The following is a 17,584-nucleotide window of genomic DNA, read 5'->3' as shown; positions in this document are numbered from 1 at the left end:
AGGATTAAGGCACTGAGCTGCCTTCAAGTAGAGCAGGTTTTTATGATCCGTATAGATATTAAATGAAAACTTCGCCCCTTCCAGGAGATACCTCCATTCCTCAAGGGCCAGTTTAATCGCCAGAAGCTCTTGATCTCCGATGGAATAATTAACTTCTGCAGGAAGAAATTTACGGGAAAAGAATCCACAGGGATGAATCTTCCCGTCAGCTCCCATCTGAGAGAGAACAGCTCCCACTCCTACTGTGGAAGCATCCACCTCCAACTCGAATGGCTTATTAATATCGGGCTGTAACAAAACTGGAGCGGTAACAAAAGCCATCTTGATTTTTTGAAACGCAGCCAGGGCATCTTCTGACCAGTTGGAATGATCTGCCCCTTTCCGAGTTAAGCTAGTAATAGGAGCAATGAGAGTTGAAAAGCCTCGGATGAATTTCCTATAATAATTGGCAAAGCCCAGGAATCGTTGAATGGACTTGAGAGTGTTCGGAATGGACCAATTGGCAATAGCTTCCAATTTTGCCGGGTCCATCTGGAGATCCGATCCAGAAATTATATACCCCAGGAAGGGTATGGAGGTAACCTCAAAGGTACACTTAGATAATTTGCCGTAAAGACAATTCTCACGAAGACGTCGGAGGACTTCACGGACTTGGAGACGATGAGAAGGGAGGTCTTGAGAGAAGATGAGGATATCGTCCAGGTAAACAACGAGATACTTGTACAGAACGTCACGGAAAATTTCATTAACAAAGTGTTGAAACACTGCTGGAGCATTGCTCAACCCGAATGGCATTACCAGGTACTCGTAATGGCCATCCCGAGTATTGAAAGCTGTCTTCCATTCATCACCGCTGCGGATTCTGATGAGATTATAGGCACCGCGGAGATCTAACTTGGTGAAGATGCGGGCTCCTTTGACTCTATCAAATAACTCGGTAATAAGAGGTAACGGGTAGCTGTTCTTAACGGTAATATCATTAAGTCCCCGGTAGTCAATACATGGACGTAGTCCTCCATCTTTCTTTTTAACAAAAAAGAAACCTGCCCCAGCAGGTGATGATGAGGGACGGATGAATCCTTTCTGTAGGTTTTCTTTGATGTATTCGCTCATCGCTTCGGTTTCAGGAACAGATAACGGCTAGGTGCGCCCCCTAGGTGGTTTTTTGCCAGGAATGAGGTCGATGGGGCAATCCCACTCTCTATGGGGCGGCAGGACATCAGCGGCCTTCTCGCTGAAGACGTCAGCGAAATCTTGATAGGCCATAGGAAGAGTAGACTGGGTCTTGATTTCAGAAGTCTTGACAGGAACAACTTGGGCTAAACAGGACTGACGACAATGTGAACCCCAAGCAGTTAGTTGTAAGGTAGCCCAATCAATCTGTGGGTTATGTAGCTGGAGCCAGGGCATACCTAACACAATCTCCTGAGTTGCCTGAGGAATAACTAGAAATTTTATTAACTCAGAATGCAGGAACCCAACCCCCAGTATCACTGGCCGGGTTTGTTGAGTGATATACCCCTTAGAAATACGACTACCATCAACTGCCGTGATGTAGACTGGATATGGAAGTTCATAGACCGGCAGATGAAACTTGTCTACCGCAGCTTGAGTGATGAAATTCCCCGCTGCACCACAGTCTACCAACGCAGTTGCAGATTGGAGTCCAGCCGCCGTCTCTAAGGTCACAGGAAGAATGAAATCTTGGGTTGAAGGAGCTTGCTTGAAAGATCCCAACTTGACTCCTCCCCTACAAGTCAGGATCTGGCGTTTCCCGAACGCACTGGACAAGAATTTATTTGGTGACCTACTGCCGCACAATAAAGACACAGTCTCTCACGAAGTCTCCTTGACCGCTCCTCAGAGGTTAAGCGGGACCTATTAATTTGCATAGGCTCGTCAGAAGGTGGAGGCTGAAACTGTACAGGAGGTACCATTCTTGGTTTGCGACACTCAGCACGAGCACGCTCACTATTGCGTTCGCGGATGCGAGAGTCCAACTTGATACATAGGGAGATTAATTCTGGTAATTGCACAGGGATATCACGGGTTGCCAGTTCATCTTTTATCCGTTCCGAGAGTCCATGCCAGAAGGCTGCTACCAAGGCTTGGTTATTCCACTGAACCTCTGCGGCTAACGTCTGGAACTGGATGACGTATTGGCCCATACTGCGAGTCCCTTGACGGAGCTGGAGAAGATCTGCGGAGGCTGATGTTGCACGACCCGGTTCATCAAAGATGCGTCTGAAGATGGAAACAAACTCGGCATAGTTGTTCATCAACGGGTCGGCACGTTCCCACAGAGGAGACACCCAACTCAGGGCTGATCCGGAGAGCAGTGAAATAATATAAGCAACCTTGGATCTTGGCGTGGGAAAATTATGAGGTAAAAGTTCAAACTGGACTTCACACTGGTTGAGGAACCCACGGCATAACTTCGGACTGCCATCATACCTGCTAGGCACAGGCAGGTGCAAACGAGATACAGGAGCAGATGCAGCCGGAGAAGAAGAACCCCCTACACTTGCATGTGCAGGGGTAACAGGAACTGGAGGTGCAGGCGCACTTAGCAGAGATTGTTGTAACGTATCAATCCGGGAGGACATCCCTTGCAGAAACTGGAAGATCTGCTGCTGCACAGCCTCTTGTCCATCCAAACGGGAGACCAGGTTTTGTAAGGCCCCTGACCCCACACTCTGACCACCGTCCGAGTCCATCGGTCCTGAACTTACTGTCAGAGTCGGTTTAGTTTGTGTCCCCGGAGGGGGCGCTAGTGGGTCAGTGGAGGTAGGTGGAATGAAGTGAGGAGGCAGTATTGGGTTTCTGCGCATGTGCACAATGTAGATTTATTAATAACAGAAAGTCCAGATAATAATGCAGCAGAAAGTAAAACAAACGAATGCAATGGAAATGATAATGGTAACGGCAATGGTAATGGCAATGATATAATATGGTTTGAAACTTGAAAGTCTATGGCAGAGTTTGTAATGCAGAAATGGAACCAGAGTAATTAAAACGTGGAGCCAGCAGAGGTGGAATAATGGTAGCAAACCTGGTAGCAATGCAGGAGACTGGATGGTAATGTTCACTGTGCTTTTGGAAGTGCACAATCAGCATGCAGGCTGAATCACAGGTGAGATGACGGAATGCACCTGGAGAGGGAGTCTCTACTGCTGTAGGCTGGAGCACACTGCAGGGTGTAGAAGGTGTGAAGCCAGAAAGGTATTGCTGGTGCTGGTACTTGTACTTGTAGTTCCACGGGAGTAACAGGTACAGAAGAATATCCAGGAACACGGAGGATCAGGAGAATATCCAGGAACACGGAGGAACAGGAGAACAGGTCCAGACACACGGGTCGCAGGAGTGACACAAAGTTCAGGACAACCTCTGACTCACCCTGCAGCCCCTGATATACCCCCTGACCGGCAGGTATTGGCTGGAGTGAGACGAGGAGGTGCGGCCAAGCTCCGGATTGGCTGCCGCACTTACACTGGGGAAAACTGTCATGGCGGCGCCCATGACGCGGCCCGGCTGGGACGCGGCGCGCCCACACGCCCGTTGACTCCAGGGGCGCTCCCAGGCCTGAGATGGTATCCACGAGCAGGGTGACAGGTGACAGCAACATGCAGTGACCCCGGACGGAGTCCGCTCCGGCGGACAGACATAACAGCGGTAAGTCGATTCCTGACAATAGTAGAGGAATCTGCACAGCACGGTGTTCATTCTGTCAAATCCTGTCTACTGTACATGACAATCTAAATGCAGATTAGAATGTTCTGGGTAAAAGTCCAGACAATCTTTAACTGATCCCAAATATCTGAATCAACCATTGTATAGCGGAAAATGAAATTATTAGCAGAGTACTCAAACATATTAATAAAAATAAAATATTAAGAATGAGTTACACACCTCTTCTTCACCTCACTGATGTGCATAGCGCCATGACATTGGCATGATAAGTAAGATAATCCCATATGCATGGTTTAGTATTGGCAGATGCCTACAAGTTGGTTGGTGCATATTGTATGTGAGCAAGGAGGTTAGTCCGCAAGTTGACTCCAAACCACAGTACGTTTTATTGAGGACACAGCCGATAGAAGATAAACAGCAGTCAACATGATAAGATATCAATCTCTCCTGGGCTGTACAGCTCTGTGACACTCCAATAACACAGTGGCAGGCTTGGGAATTTGCCGAGCCTGCTTTAATTGTTTATCAGAACCTTTCTTTGATTCCCATTTTAGTTAAGTTATGGTAAGAACAGCAGTTGTGTAATCTAATCACACAACCAATGAGAATAGTAACGTTAAAAAGCATTATTCAGTTTTAACCATGTCAGATGAAGGAACTCCTGATGTACCTATTACTGTATAGTTTGGTTTGTACTCACCATACCAAAGAAATTATGCCAAAGAAAAGTATACAGAGAGCAGCTACGAGATGACTGTATCAGAAATTGATGACTAAAACTTCCATCATGCAATTAGAAGACTGATTAAATGATTTGTGGCAGAAGCAGCCTCAGCTCCCTGTGAAACGCCACAGGAAGAGTGAAATAATATTTTCTTTTACAATATGCGACTTTGGTTCAAATGAAGTGAATGGTTATAAAACACGCTAAGTAGTAAAGATGTTAATGTGCATTAATTGGTAATAGTAGCGAGTGTAGTAGGATTGCTAAGGAGTATTTAAGGGTATAAATAGTTTTGCACACTGGTTTGCTTATAAAGCTGGCCTATGTTTCTAATGCAGAGAAGTACACATTTTTTAACTCTGCATATCGGAATAATGAAGCTATTTTCACACTAGGCATATCTATGAGTCATATGTTGTTGATGTAGAACTGGACATACAGCATTTAGAGAATGTGTTTAGCTCTGCATTCTATTATGCTCATTTTGCTAAGAACTCAGTCTATTGTATTCAGACACAATGTCAGTCTTTTCTTGTACTGCCCGATGAGTCACCGGATTAAAAACTGACTTGTCCAGGTTACATGGAGTCAAAAATGGGATTTAAAACAGTCCTCAGCATATTTAATAGTCATTGTGCTTTATCCACTGAGTTTATACTGAGTTAGCTCCTGAGTCTACACTTTGCTATCTCATGAGTGTAATGCATACACAATGAGCTTTATCCCGAGTATCAGTGGGGTAATTACTGTGAGTGCTGAGGGTGCAACAGCTCTGGGGCCCGGGCTGCTTCTAGGGCATGCAGATCCCCCTGCATGCAGTCACAGGCTGCCTCTGAAGCCCACAGCTGCCCATTCACCCTTGGTGCCACTGATAGCACAGCCACGAAGGATGTAGTGGAGCGTCTATCTCACTGCGGTCAACATTGCCAAAGCCTGACCCAGACAATTTGCCCCAACCTGGCCAGCTCCCAACAGCAGAGCAGTTTTGCGGGTATTTAGGAGGTGGGCCTAATGCTGTGATGCACCCGCCCTCATCAGAGACCTGTGCTGTGCTATGCTGTTATAGTCAGGTAGTGTCTCCTGTTTGCTCCCTCTCTATCTCTGCCACTCTCTCTCTCTCTCTTGCTCCTCTCTCCCCCCGACACTGTTTCTCTCTGATACTTTCTAACCTTGACACTATCTCTCCCTTACTTTCTTCCTAACACTGTCTCTCTCTCTCTAATACTGTCTCTCTCTCCTCCGCTGACACTGTCTCTCTCTGATACGATCTCTACCTAGCACTGTCTATCCCTCTCCCTGACACTGTCTCTTTCCCTGACGTTGTCTCCTTCTGCCTCTCTCCGACACTGCCTCTCTCCAGCTCACCCCCTGCCTATTCTTTTGAGACCTGTTTTCACACATTTTTTTGAAAAAATTTCACCAATGCCTTTTTCACCTTTTTTTGTGATAAGGCTTACCTCAAAATTGTAAAATGGTCTGTGTTTTCGACGCCGCAGGTGAGAAAACATGTGGATTCGCCAATCTACATGTTTTTCGCTCCTGCTGATTTTTTTTCCTACAGTAGGTGAAATCCTCATTCACCCTAAAAATAGCGAAAAGTCCTGTTTATTGACCTAGGCCAAAAAAACGGCCCTAATTGAATCCCCCCACCTTAATCTTTAACCTTTCATCCTACGAGTTTTCAGTGGTAGAATATAGCCTTTTATCAAAGGGATTATCATTCGTACCCACCAGACAAATTTGAGTAGTGTGTGGAAAAAAAACTAATTGGCGAAATAACTCTTTGGTACTGGTAATAACACCATGGATGAGCACATACCACCACATCTTAAAAAAATTGGGCCTTTGATCCTACATCAAATAATACAAGCATTAAAACATTTATGCGAGTATTGGACCACGTGTACATACATCTATTTCTTCTAAAAAAAAAGACCTTTACCCTAATCTAACTCCTATAGAGCAACAAGCACTGAAATAGTTGGCAAGCAATAAGGAATTTATCATCTGCCAAGCGGATAAAGGGGAAGCAATTGTCTTCCAGGACTACTAGGATTATGACAAAGAAATTATGCACCAACTCTTGGATCCTTTGGTTTATCGTAAACTACCTGGTGACCCAACTAACACCTGCAAGAGAGATTTATCTCAGTTGCTTCTATTAGCTTTGGATATGGGTTTAGTCTCAGAAAACGTTAAAGAAATTTTGTATCCTAAATCACAGAATATTCCTTTTTTATACAGGCGCATATAGGTATGACCCCCCCCCCCCCCCCCCCCCCCGCAGGTCGCCCAATTGTTTCTGCACAAGAAACTTTATTTAAGCCCTTAGCTACATATTTGGACTCTCTTTTACAGCCACTTATACAGAAAGAACCAACGTTTTTCCTTGACAGTCACCACTAAACTTCTTATAAAATTGCAGTCTGTACCTCCTATTTATGATGATTGCTGGTTGGTTAGTATTGATGTGGTAAACCTTTATACCTCTATTCCCCATAGTGTGGGATTACAATCACTAAAGCACATTTTGGACTCAAAAAGCGATTTTTCATTGGAAAGAATGTAATTAATTCTTTATATGTTTGACCTCATTTTGCATATTTTGCATAATACTTTCTTACTGTATGATAATAATTTTTATTTGCAGGTGAAGGGTTGTGCCTTGGGCAGTTCGATGGCACTGGCATAAGCAAATATTGTATGTTCTTCATTGAACAGTTAGTTTTCTTTTCAGAAGAAACAATTTCCTCTAACATTTTATTGTTTTCCAGATTTATAGAAGATTTGTTCTTGTTTTGGCGGGGAGATATCAATATATTTAGCGGAGTATTAGAAGATCACAATAGCACAGATAATCCCATCAAGTTTACCTATATCTCCAACAAAGAATGTATACATTTTTTGGATGTTAACATCTCAATTAGAGAACATTCAAATCAACGGACAGGAATACGCTTTTGAAAGTTCAGAGTTATCATTCAAAATCTTTTATTAAGGGTCTCCCCTATTCTCAGATGATTAGGATTCTCCGAATTAATAGTGATTTAGCCGTAGCTGAAGCAATGATTAAATGGATGGTAAAGAAATTTTCTGAACGTGGTTACAGTAAAAATATGCTAGAAGAATGCAAGAAGAAGGTAATAGCTGTATCCCTGATAATTAATAAAACACAGTTAAGAAACTTTGGGCAATCAGAGTGATTCTAAGCTAAATCTGTGTGATCATGATTTGATGCCCTTCTATTCACAGGGACATAATTTAAAGGATATATTTGTGAAAACAGACACCTCTAAACCAAAGAAAATGAAAATCTTGTTCCTGAGCGATACCCGGGTAGGATGTTTTAGATGTACGCGTACAACATGTAAATTCCTTTTGACTGGGGACTCCTTTTCTCATCCTCATACTGGGAGAATTTATAAAATACAAAATCATTTTACTTGCAGCTACACCTTTGTAGTATATCAAATCCTCTGTCCATGTTGCATGTGCTACATCGCAAAAACAGAAAGTAAATAACAGAACTGCTATACGGGCAGTGTTAGTGAAAGGGGTGAGTGATCAACCTGTCACTCATCATTTTCTTGAATTTCACCACCCCCTTACTAGTTTGTGATACAGGATGATTGATACTGTGCCTTTAAGAACAAGAGGAGGAGGTAGTTCATTACAGTTATTCAAATGTGAAGCACGGTGGATTCACGATTTTGAATGTGATTTATCCATAGGGATTAAATGAAAATATAGCCTATGCAAGTCTGTGCTAAGATAGGTATCTACCCTGCTCGTTTTATATATATTCATATATCCTTGTTATTATGCGGTAATTATGTAATATTGTATTTTTTGCGGTGCCCCTTGAAGCTTATAACTGTAAGGCAGTCTTATGGTGTCCATATTGAACAGAAATAACTTGAGTCCGCTGACTATAAATAATATTTTCTTGCATTTTTTTTGCTGTTTATTAATTACTATGGTGATTGTATGCACATTCAGTTGAATCGTCTCAGATGACAACAGCATTCAGCGCGGCAACAGGGCAAGCGAGCAGTCCTAATCCAGACACTTGCATTCACTTGTGGTGCACACACCTAAAAAGGTATGTTGTTTGTTGGTTCTGTATTATCCTGATGACAATATGATGTAATATATTGAAACGTTGACTTCAAAAGCTTTCTGCTCCTGTGCAGTTTTTTGAAAAGGCCTGAGAATCACACCACTGCATATATTTATCAATTACTTTGTGAGGGCACCGGTGAAGTAGCCAGCTGATATTATACATTATACACACAAACTTGTATCTGACACTCTGCTGGTTAAATAGCCACCAGTAACTGTTGAAATATGTACAACAGACTATGGGTTTGTTTATATGCATGTAGTTACCGTACAGGGGCAGCAGATGGCGCTGTATACTTACAGAGGTGTATTGTTTGTCTGCTGTATATGCATGTACTTGTTTGTTCTTCCTCCTCACATGTGTGTTCTAGAAAAGTCTCTGAGGAAAGGAGGTGAGCTGAGCAGCTCATGTTACTGACATGTTTAAGTTAAGAAGCTGTTACTGAAACCTGTTGTTATATTGATCCTGGTACTCAGTACTATATAAAGAAGATATACATCTCAAGTCTCGTTCTGTCTGAATACAAGGTAACTCCTGAGGTGATCCTTTATCTATAAGACCTCCTGCTGCACACCTATGGTATCAATCCATCGCACGATGCCAACAGGTTATGGGCCCAGACTGGAGTCTATACAAGATAAAGTTTTCAGGAGTGCATCCTAAGCAGCATCCAGATCACGAGTTGCACTGCAAGTCCCAGCAGGCGCAGACAGCAGACTGTGTAACGTACACAAGAAACAACCCAGGAGAACCTTGGAAAGAAAACTGTGAGTAAAACAAGTTTAATACCACAGAAGAATAGAGAGATCTATACAAGGAAGGGTTATGGCAAATTACACAGATCTCAGACTAGCTGCTAGCAAGCTTTCTAATGAGAACTACCAGACATGGAAGTTTAAAGTAGAAATGCTATTAACCAGAGATGATTTATGGGATGTTATAAATGCAGACAGACCTGAAGGAGAGGATCAGCAGTGGATTAAGAAGGACAGACAGGCAAGAGCCACTATAAGTTTACTGGTGGAAGATGAACAGCTTATACACATAAGACAAGAGAGTACAGCTAAAGACATGTGGACAGCATTACAGAGAGTGCATGAAGGATCAAGTTTGAACAGCAAACTATTCCTATTAAGAAAATTATACCAAATGAGATTTAATAAAGGCAAGACAATGCAAGAACACATCAGTGCACTACTAGAGATAACCATACAGCTCAGGTCAATGGGAGAAGAAATCAAAAGCAACCACATAGTAGCTATCCTCCTGTGCAGTTTACCAGATACATACAGTGCACTAATAAATGCACTAGAAATGAGACCTGAAGCAGAAATCACACCAGACTTTGTGAAGAACAGGCTCATAGAGGAGTATCAACACAGAAAGGAGCTTACAGAGTGCAATACTGAAAGTGACACAGAGAAAGCACTTAAAATGGCGGACACTAAGCCACACACCAGGGAAACAAGAGCATGTTTCAGATGCAAGAAAGTGGGTCACCTGAAAAAAGATTGCACCATATGGAAGACAGAGCAGCACAAACCACCAGAAAGATTACACAAACAAAGAGCCAAAGCCACACTTACAGATACAGGAGCACACAATTGGAATGGAACATTTAAAGCGACAGTAACCCAATTGTCAGAAAAGTGGTATGTAGACTCAGGAGCGACTAGTCATATGACAAATAACAAGGACTTCTTTACTAAACTTGATTTGAACCATAAAGAAACAATCTACCTAGAAGATGGAACAAATATCATTGCAGAAGGGAAAGGGAATGGTCAATTCCTATGCTCCAAGGGTAATGGCAGCTATGCAGAAATACCCGTAACAGATGTGCTATATGTTCCCAAGCTTGAAGGAGCACTGCTATCAGTAAAGAATCTAGTAGAAAAAGGACTTACTGTAAAGTTTCAGAATAATAAGTGTTTTATCCAAAATGGAAGAGAAACGCTAGCTACAGCCAGAATAAAAGAACATTTATACTGTCTGGATATCGCAGCACAGCAGGCAAAGCTGAGTACACAGAAACACGCTGACTGTATTCACAAGTGGCATAGAAGATTAGGACACAAACACCCAGAATGCATAAAGGAAATGCAGAGGAGAGACCTAGCCAGGGATCTCAAAGTGTCAGACTGTTCGGAAATGATGAAGTGCCAATGCTGCATAAAAGCAAAAGCAACAAGGACGACAATTCCTAAGAAAAGTGAAAACAGAGCTTCCAGACCACTAGACCTGGTACATAGTGATGTATGTGGACCTATGAAAACACGAACCGTAGGAGACAAAAGGTATATGCTGACATTCATTGACGACTACTCCAAGTTCACAGTCACTTATCTAATAAAAAGTAAAGATGAAGTCTTAGAAAAGCTGCAAGACTATGTGACCATGACCAGAAACAGGTTCAAGAGGAATATGCTAACTCTTCGCAGCGACAATGGAGGCGAGTTCACAGGACAGAAAATAGAACGGTACTTAAGAGGACTCGGTATTGAGCATCAGAAGACAGTACCATATACACCAGAGCAAAACGGTGTATCTGAGAGGAAAAACAGATCACTAACAGAAATGATAAGGTGCATGCTTACAGATTCAGGACTACCTGATAAATATTGGGGTGAAGCAGCAGCAACAGCCACCTATCTTCAAAACAGACTACTTTCCAAAGCAGTAAGGAAGACACCATATGAGCTGTGGCACAGTAAGAAACCCAGCTTAAAGCACATTAGAGTTTTTGGATGCAGAGCCTTCGTCTACATTCCCGCTGAAAAACTAAGCAAGTTGCAGAACTGAGCAGAAGAGGGAGTTCTAGTCGGCTACAGCGAACATTCAAAAGGCTACAGAATCTTAAATCCAAGAACTGGAAAAATAGTTATAAGCAACAGTGTGACATTCATAGAAGAAACACGAGATGATGTCATAATTCCAGTAGACTCTACTGAAGAAGAAAGCACTGAATCCAAAGAAACAGATGAAGTAGAGATCACTCAAAAAGTTGAAGTACAACACAAGACAAATACCAGCGACACTCGTGAGAGTACATCCGAGGGGGTGAGACGCTCTTCAAGAGAAAATAAGGGAAAAGCACCTGCACGTTTATCTTACAAAGCAAAAGCTATTAACATACAAGAACCTGCATCATGGGAAGAAATTGCTAATTTTTCTGAAAGAGAAGCACAGAAATGGTTAGGAGCCGCAAAAGAAGAAATGGAATCAATGGAAGACAATCAGACATGGACATTGACCAGACTACCAGTAGACAAAAAGGCCATAGGATGTAAATGGACTTTTAAGGTCAAGTATGATTCTGAAGGAAAAATAGAAAGATACAAGGCAAGACTGGTTGCTAAAGGATATTCACAGAAATTTGGAGAAGATTATGATGAAACGTTTGCTCCAGTTGTGAAGCACACTACCATTAGAACCTTACTCCTAACAGCAGCCATAAAGGGTATGCAAGTGAAACATTTCGATGTAAAGACGGCTTTCCTACATGGTGAACTAAAGGAAGATATATACATGGAACAACCACCAGGCTTCGTGAATTCTCAGAACCCAGATCATGTATGTAAACTTAACAAGAGTATATATGGTCTTAAACAAGCAGCAAGAGCATGGAATACAAAGATAAATGGAATTCTGACAGAAAAAGGATTCATTAGAAGCAAAGCAGACCCATGTCTCTATACAAAGTTGATAGAGGAAAGATGGTTCTATGTATTGATTTACGTGGACGATTTGCTAGTTTGTTTTGAACAAGAAGGGGACGAAATTGAATTGCTACAAGAACTAAACCGTCAGTTTGAAACAAAAGACCTCGGCCACATAACGCATTACTTGGGAATGCAAATCTCAAGAGAAGATGATGGAACATTCACACTAAGTCAGAAATACAAAATTCAGGAAACCATTGAGGAATTTGGTATACAAGATGCAAAGACAGCAAGCACTTCTAAGGAGACAAGTTATGAAAAGGAACCAAATGATCAGAGCAACCTGTTACAGGATAACCATCTATACAGAAAAGCCATAGGAAAATTGCTATACATTGCAACCGTCACCAGACCAGATATCTCCACAGCAGTCGGGATTTTAAGCAGAAAAGTCTCTAAACCAACCAAGATGGATTGGAATGCAGTTAAGAGGGTAATTCGTTACTTAAAGGGAACGATTAACAAGAAGCTTAAGCTCTCAGCAAACACAAGTCACAAGTTAACAGGATATGTTGACGCAGATTGGGCTGGAGATACAAGTGACAGAAAATCCACAAGTGGATGTCTATTCTCTATCGGAGAAGGATTAATCAGCTGGACAAGCAAGAAGCAGTCTACCGTAGCACTATCTTCTACAGAAGCTGAATATATCGCAGCAGCTCACGCCAGTCAAGAAGTGGTATGGTTAATGCAACTACTATCAGACCTAGGAATGCCTCAAGAAGAACCTATCAAGATATATGAGGATAATCAAGGATGCCTTGCATTAGCGCAAACAGAAAGAGTGAACCCAAGAACCAAGCACATTGATGTCAAGCATCACTTCCTGAGGGATCTACAGGAACAAGGTCTTATAGAGTTGAACTATTGCCCAACAGAAGATATGACAGCTGATATCATGACTAAGCCTCTTACCAGAGAGAGACATTGGAGACTTACGTCAAAGATGGGTCTAACTGAAGAAACCCAGTCTGTTGAGAAGGGGTGTTGAAATATGTACAACAGACTATGGGTTTGTTTATATGCATGTAGTTACCGTACAGGGGCAGCAGATGGCGCTGTATACTTACAGAGGTGTATTGTTTGTCTGCTGTATATGCATGTACTTGTTTGTTCTTCCTCCTCACGTGTGTGTTCTAGAAAAGTCTCTGAGGAAAGGAGGTGAGCTGAGCAGCTCATGTTACTGACATGTTTAAGTTAAGAAGCTGTTACTGAAACCTGTTGTTATATTGATCCTGGTACTCAGTACTATATAAAGAAGATATACATCTCAAGTCTCGTTCTGTCTGAATACAAGGTAACTCCTGAGGTGATCCTTTATCTATAAGACCTCCTGCTGCACACCTATGGTATCAATCTATCGCACTATGCCAACAGTAACTTCCTCAGTTGCCATCCTTAGGAGCGCCTCACCCCACATACAGCTTTTAGAAGTAAGACAGCACTCTGAGACATGTATATAAATGGTGTTTTAATATCAATATTTTGAGACTAACGTCCCAACTTTAGGACACACACATACTGTATACACAGTGCAAAGTGAGCAAAAATACCTGCTGTCCGAATCCCTTCCGACACCCCCACTAAGGCCATCCCAGCTTCCATAAGCGGCATCTCAGGTCCCAGCAGGGAGCCATTACCTGCATGTGATGTCACTCAGGGCCCATCCGGTGCATGTGGCTGTGATTATATCAACAAGCTGTCACCATGGCAACATATATGAACTCTTTAAAATGAAAAATGTCAATAAACCAGTCTGATAAACATTATAATGATACAAATACACGCCACATACATATAAAACAATTAATAATGTATCAAAAGTGCACCGATATTGTTTTTGATAAAATGGAAATTAATGCCCTTATTTATAAATGAGTGATACATTTCACTGTGAGTGATACATTGCACCAGCCAATCAGCTCCTACCTGCCATGTTACAGACTGTTGCCCTTATTTATCAATTAGTGATAAATTTCACTGTGAGTGATACATTGCACCAGCCAATCAGTTACTACCTGCCATGTTACAGACTGTATTTGAAAAATGACAGGAGTAGATTGACTGGTGCAATTTATCACTCACAGTGAAATGTATCACTCATTGATAAATAAGGGCATAAATGTAATTACAAATGAAAAATTGTCTCTAAATATGGGTAGGTTGTTAGTTAAGTAGGATCCTGGTGAACAATGGAGTGAACACAACAGATAAGCAAGGCTGGCTATTATTCTTGGATAATTTTTTGTTGACCGTGAGCTAATCACCTAATCACCGCTCGTGCTCAGCCTGCCAATCAGAACCAGCAACTGACAGCTCACCTTGTCATAGCTCCACCACCTCACAGCAACTTATATTAGCCACTGTGAAAAAGAGACACTTCATCCAGAATTGGCAATGGAGAGACTTCATTAGTTAAGTTAGACAACCTGAAGATTGTGGAAGAAACATCCTCCAGCAGTGTGGAAGACTGAGAACAGTTTTTTGAGAGAAATGGCAGCAGTATAAAGTAAAAGAATTATAAGAAGCTCCCTGCTGCTGCCATTTCCAACAGATGTAGACACTCATGCATCCTCTTCACTTACCTTTAAAGCCTCCCTAGATCACCAGGAATTTGAAGCATTTGTTGATTTTGTGCACTAGGCTTGTATCTCCATTACTTAGTCTGGTCATTAGACACATACATCCTCCATTTAAGTCAGGAACTAGACATGTGGCTATAAGAGGTAGGCTTATTTCCCAGCAGTTATTTTGAATGCAAGGTTTATGGCCATAATTAGTTAAGATCTCGACCCATAGCTCAGCAATTAGTTTGGGAGCTAGGCCCATGGTCTTCAATAGTCAGCATATCATTTTCCTATAACCGTGGTTCCCCCTAAAGGGTGGTTACAGTAGGCCTGTGGTTAAATCATAAATTAGTCATATTTTTTCTGCTAAATTTAATATATTTTCCCTGCTATAGGAAATAATAGATATTTTCCTGCTGAATTTTAGCCATTTTTCCCAACAAAACTAAGGGCTCCATATACTTAAAATTCACTTACTGTGGACATAATATCACTCCTGTTTCACCTGTTGTTGGTGTGAAGCAGAAGGCAGATACCAAAACTTTCATTAACAACAGTCTTGCCAAAAAGGGTGAACGAAAATCACCATTGTAATGGATGACTGCACAGACACATAGCACATTACTGTCTATCAAAAAAAATTGCCTCACAAGCCAATTGGTTAACAAACAATGCAGAGTGTGAGAAGTCTTATGAGAACATACACAGATGTTTTAGGTTTAAAAAAAAAATAGAAAACATTATTAACAAAAGTACAAGACAGCCAAGAGTATGACCTTTTCTCACTGCAGGAGGCAACTAAAGTGACCTTCAAGTGATGAAGTTGGTGCTGCAGAAGACATGCTCCTGTATGCTGTAAAATATAGGGGTGCTGCTGTTCAAATAACATTACACTGGCCCTGTATGCTATAAAAATTCAGGGGTGCAGTTGTTAAAAAATAAAAAGCACACTGCTCCTGTATGCTGTAAAATATAAGGTTGCTGCTGGCCCTGTATGTTGTAAAAATTCAGGGGTGCAGTTGTTAAAAATTAAAAGCACGCTGCTCCTGTATGCTGTAAAATATAGGGGTGCTGCTGTTCAAATAACATTACACTGGCCCTGTATGTTGTAAAAATTCAAGGGGGTGTATTGTTTAAAATTACAAGCACACTGCTCCTGTATGCTGTAAAAATATTGTGATGCTGCTGTTCAAATAACATTACACTGGCCCTGTATTATGTAAAAATTCAGGGGTGCAGTTAAAAATTACAAGCACACTGCTCCTGTATGCTGTAAAATATAGGAGTGCTGCTGTTCAAATAACATTACACTGGCCCTGTATGTTGTAAAAATTCAGGGGTGCAGTTGTTAAAAATTACAAGCACACTGCTCCTGTATGCTGTCAAATATAGGAGTGCTGCTGTTCAAATAACATTACACTGGTCCTGTATGTTGTAAGAATACAGGGGTGCTGTGAAAATAAAGGGGCACTGTTCTGTATGATGTAATAATAAAAAGGTGCTGTCCTGTGAAATGGAGAACAACAATTTGGAGAAAAAAATAGTGGCAGATTAGGAACAACTTCCAGTTCCTAGTACTAGTGCTTAAGATGCTGCTGCCACCAGTCATGACATTGATTATGCAATTCTACCACGTCGTCTGCTAAGGCTGATGCCCAATGTCATAGAGGGCATGTAAATTCCAAGAAGCAGAAACAAAAGAAATTATCTGAAGAGAGATGTAAAATTGTCAATATGCCATTTACAACATAGAGTGGCCAGGAAAGGCTAAGGCCTTGGCCTATGTTTGGCTCAGCTTCTCATGAGGATGGAAGTCCGCCTTCCTCTCGAAAAATTAAAAAAATTAAGCTTCTTAAAGCACAGGAAAAAACAACTGTGCGTTCAGAGATAACACAAATCCACAAGGATAGTCCAAGTGTCTCCGCCGTTGCTATGCTTAGGCCTGACCTTCCCAAGACTGTATGGATAGAGGAGGCTCCTACCACCATTTGCACACCTCCTGCAAGTGCGGGGAAGAACACAGCCAGTCCAGTTGCTGATATTGAGATTGAAGATGTCACTGTAGACGTACACAGGGATGAGGAGGATATAGGTGTAGCTGGCGCTGAGGAGGAAGTTGACGATGAGGATTCTGATGGTGATGTGGTTTGTTTGAATGAGGCACAAGTGGAGACAGTTGTCCGTGGGATGAAAAAGGCCATTGTCATGCCTGGGCAAAACACCAAAAAAGCCACCTCTTAGTGTGGAATTATTTCTCCACAAATCCGGGCAACAGGTGTCAAGCCATGTGTTGCCTTTGTCAATCCGTAATAAGTAGGGGTAAGGATGTTAACCACCTATGAACATCCTTCCTTATACGTCACCTGCTGCGAATTCAAACATTGTCAAGTTCAGAAACTTTGGGTAAGACTGTAAGCAGTCCACTGACACCTAAAACCCTTCTTCCTCTTGTGCCCAATCTCCTGCAAGCCACACCACCAACTCACTCAACGTCAATTTCCTCCTCAGTCAGGAACAGAAGTAGTCCTGCAGGCCATGTCACTGGCATGACTGATGAGTCCTCTCCTAGACATGATTCCTCCGCAGGATCCTTGAGTGGTATGCCTACTGCTGCTGCTTCCACTGCTGTTGTTGCTGCTGGGAGTCGATCATCATCCCAGAAGGGAAGTCGGAAGACCACTTGTACAACTTCAACTAAGCAATTGACTGTCCAACAGTCCTTTGCGAGGAAGATGAAATATAACAGTAGTCACCCTGT

The sequence above is a fragment of the Pseudophryne corroboree genome, chromosome 1 (genome assembly GCF_028390025.1).
Source record: "Pseudophryne corroboree isolate aPseCor3 chromosome 1, aPseCor3.hap2, whole genome shotgun sequence".
NCBI classification, from domain to species: domain Eukaryota; kingdom Metazoa; phylum Chordata; class Amphibia; order Anura; family Myobatrachidae; genus Pseudophryne; species Pseudophryne corroboree.
This window is presented reverse-complemented; position numbering follows the sequence as displayed.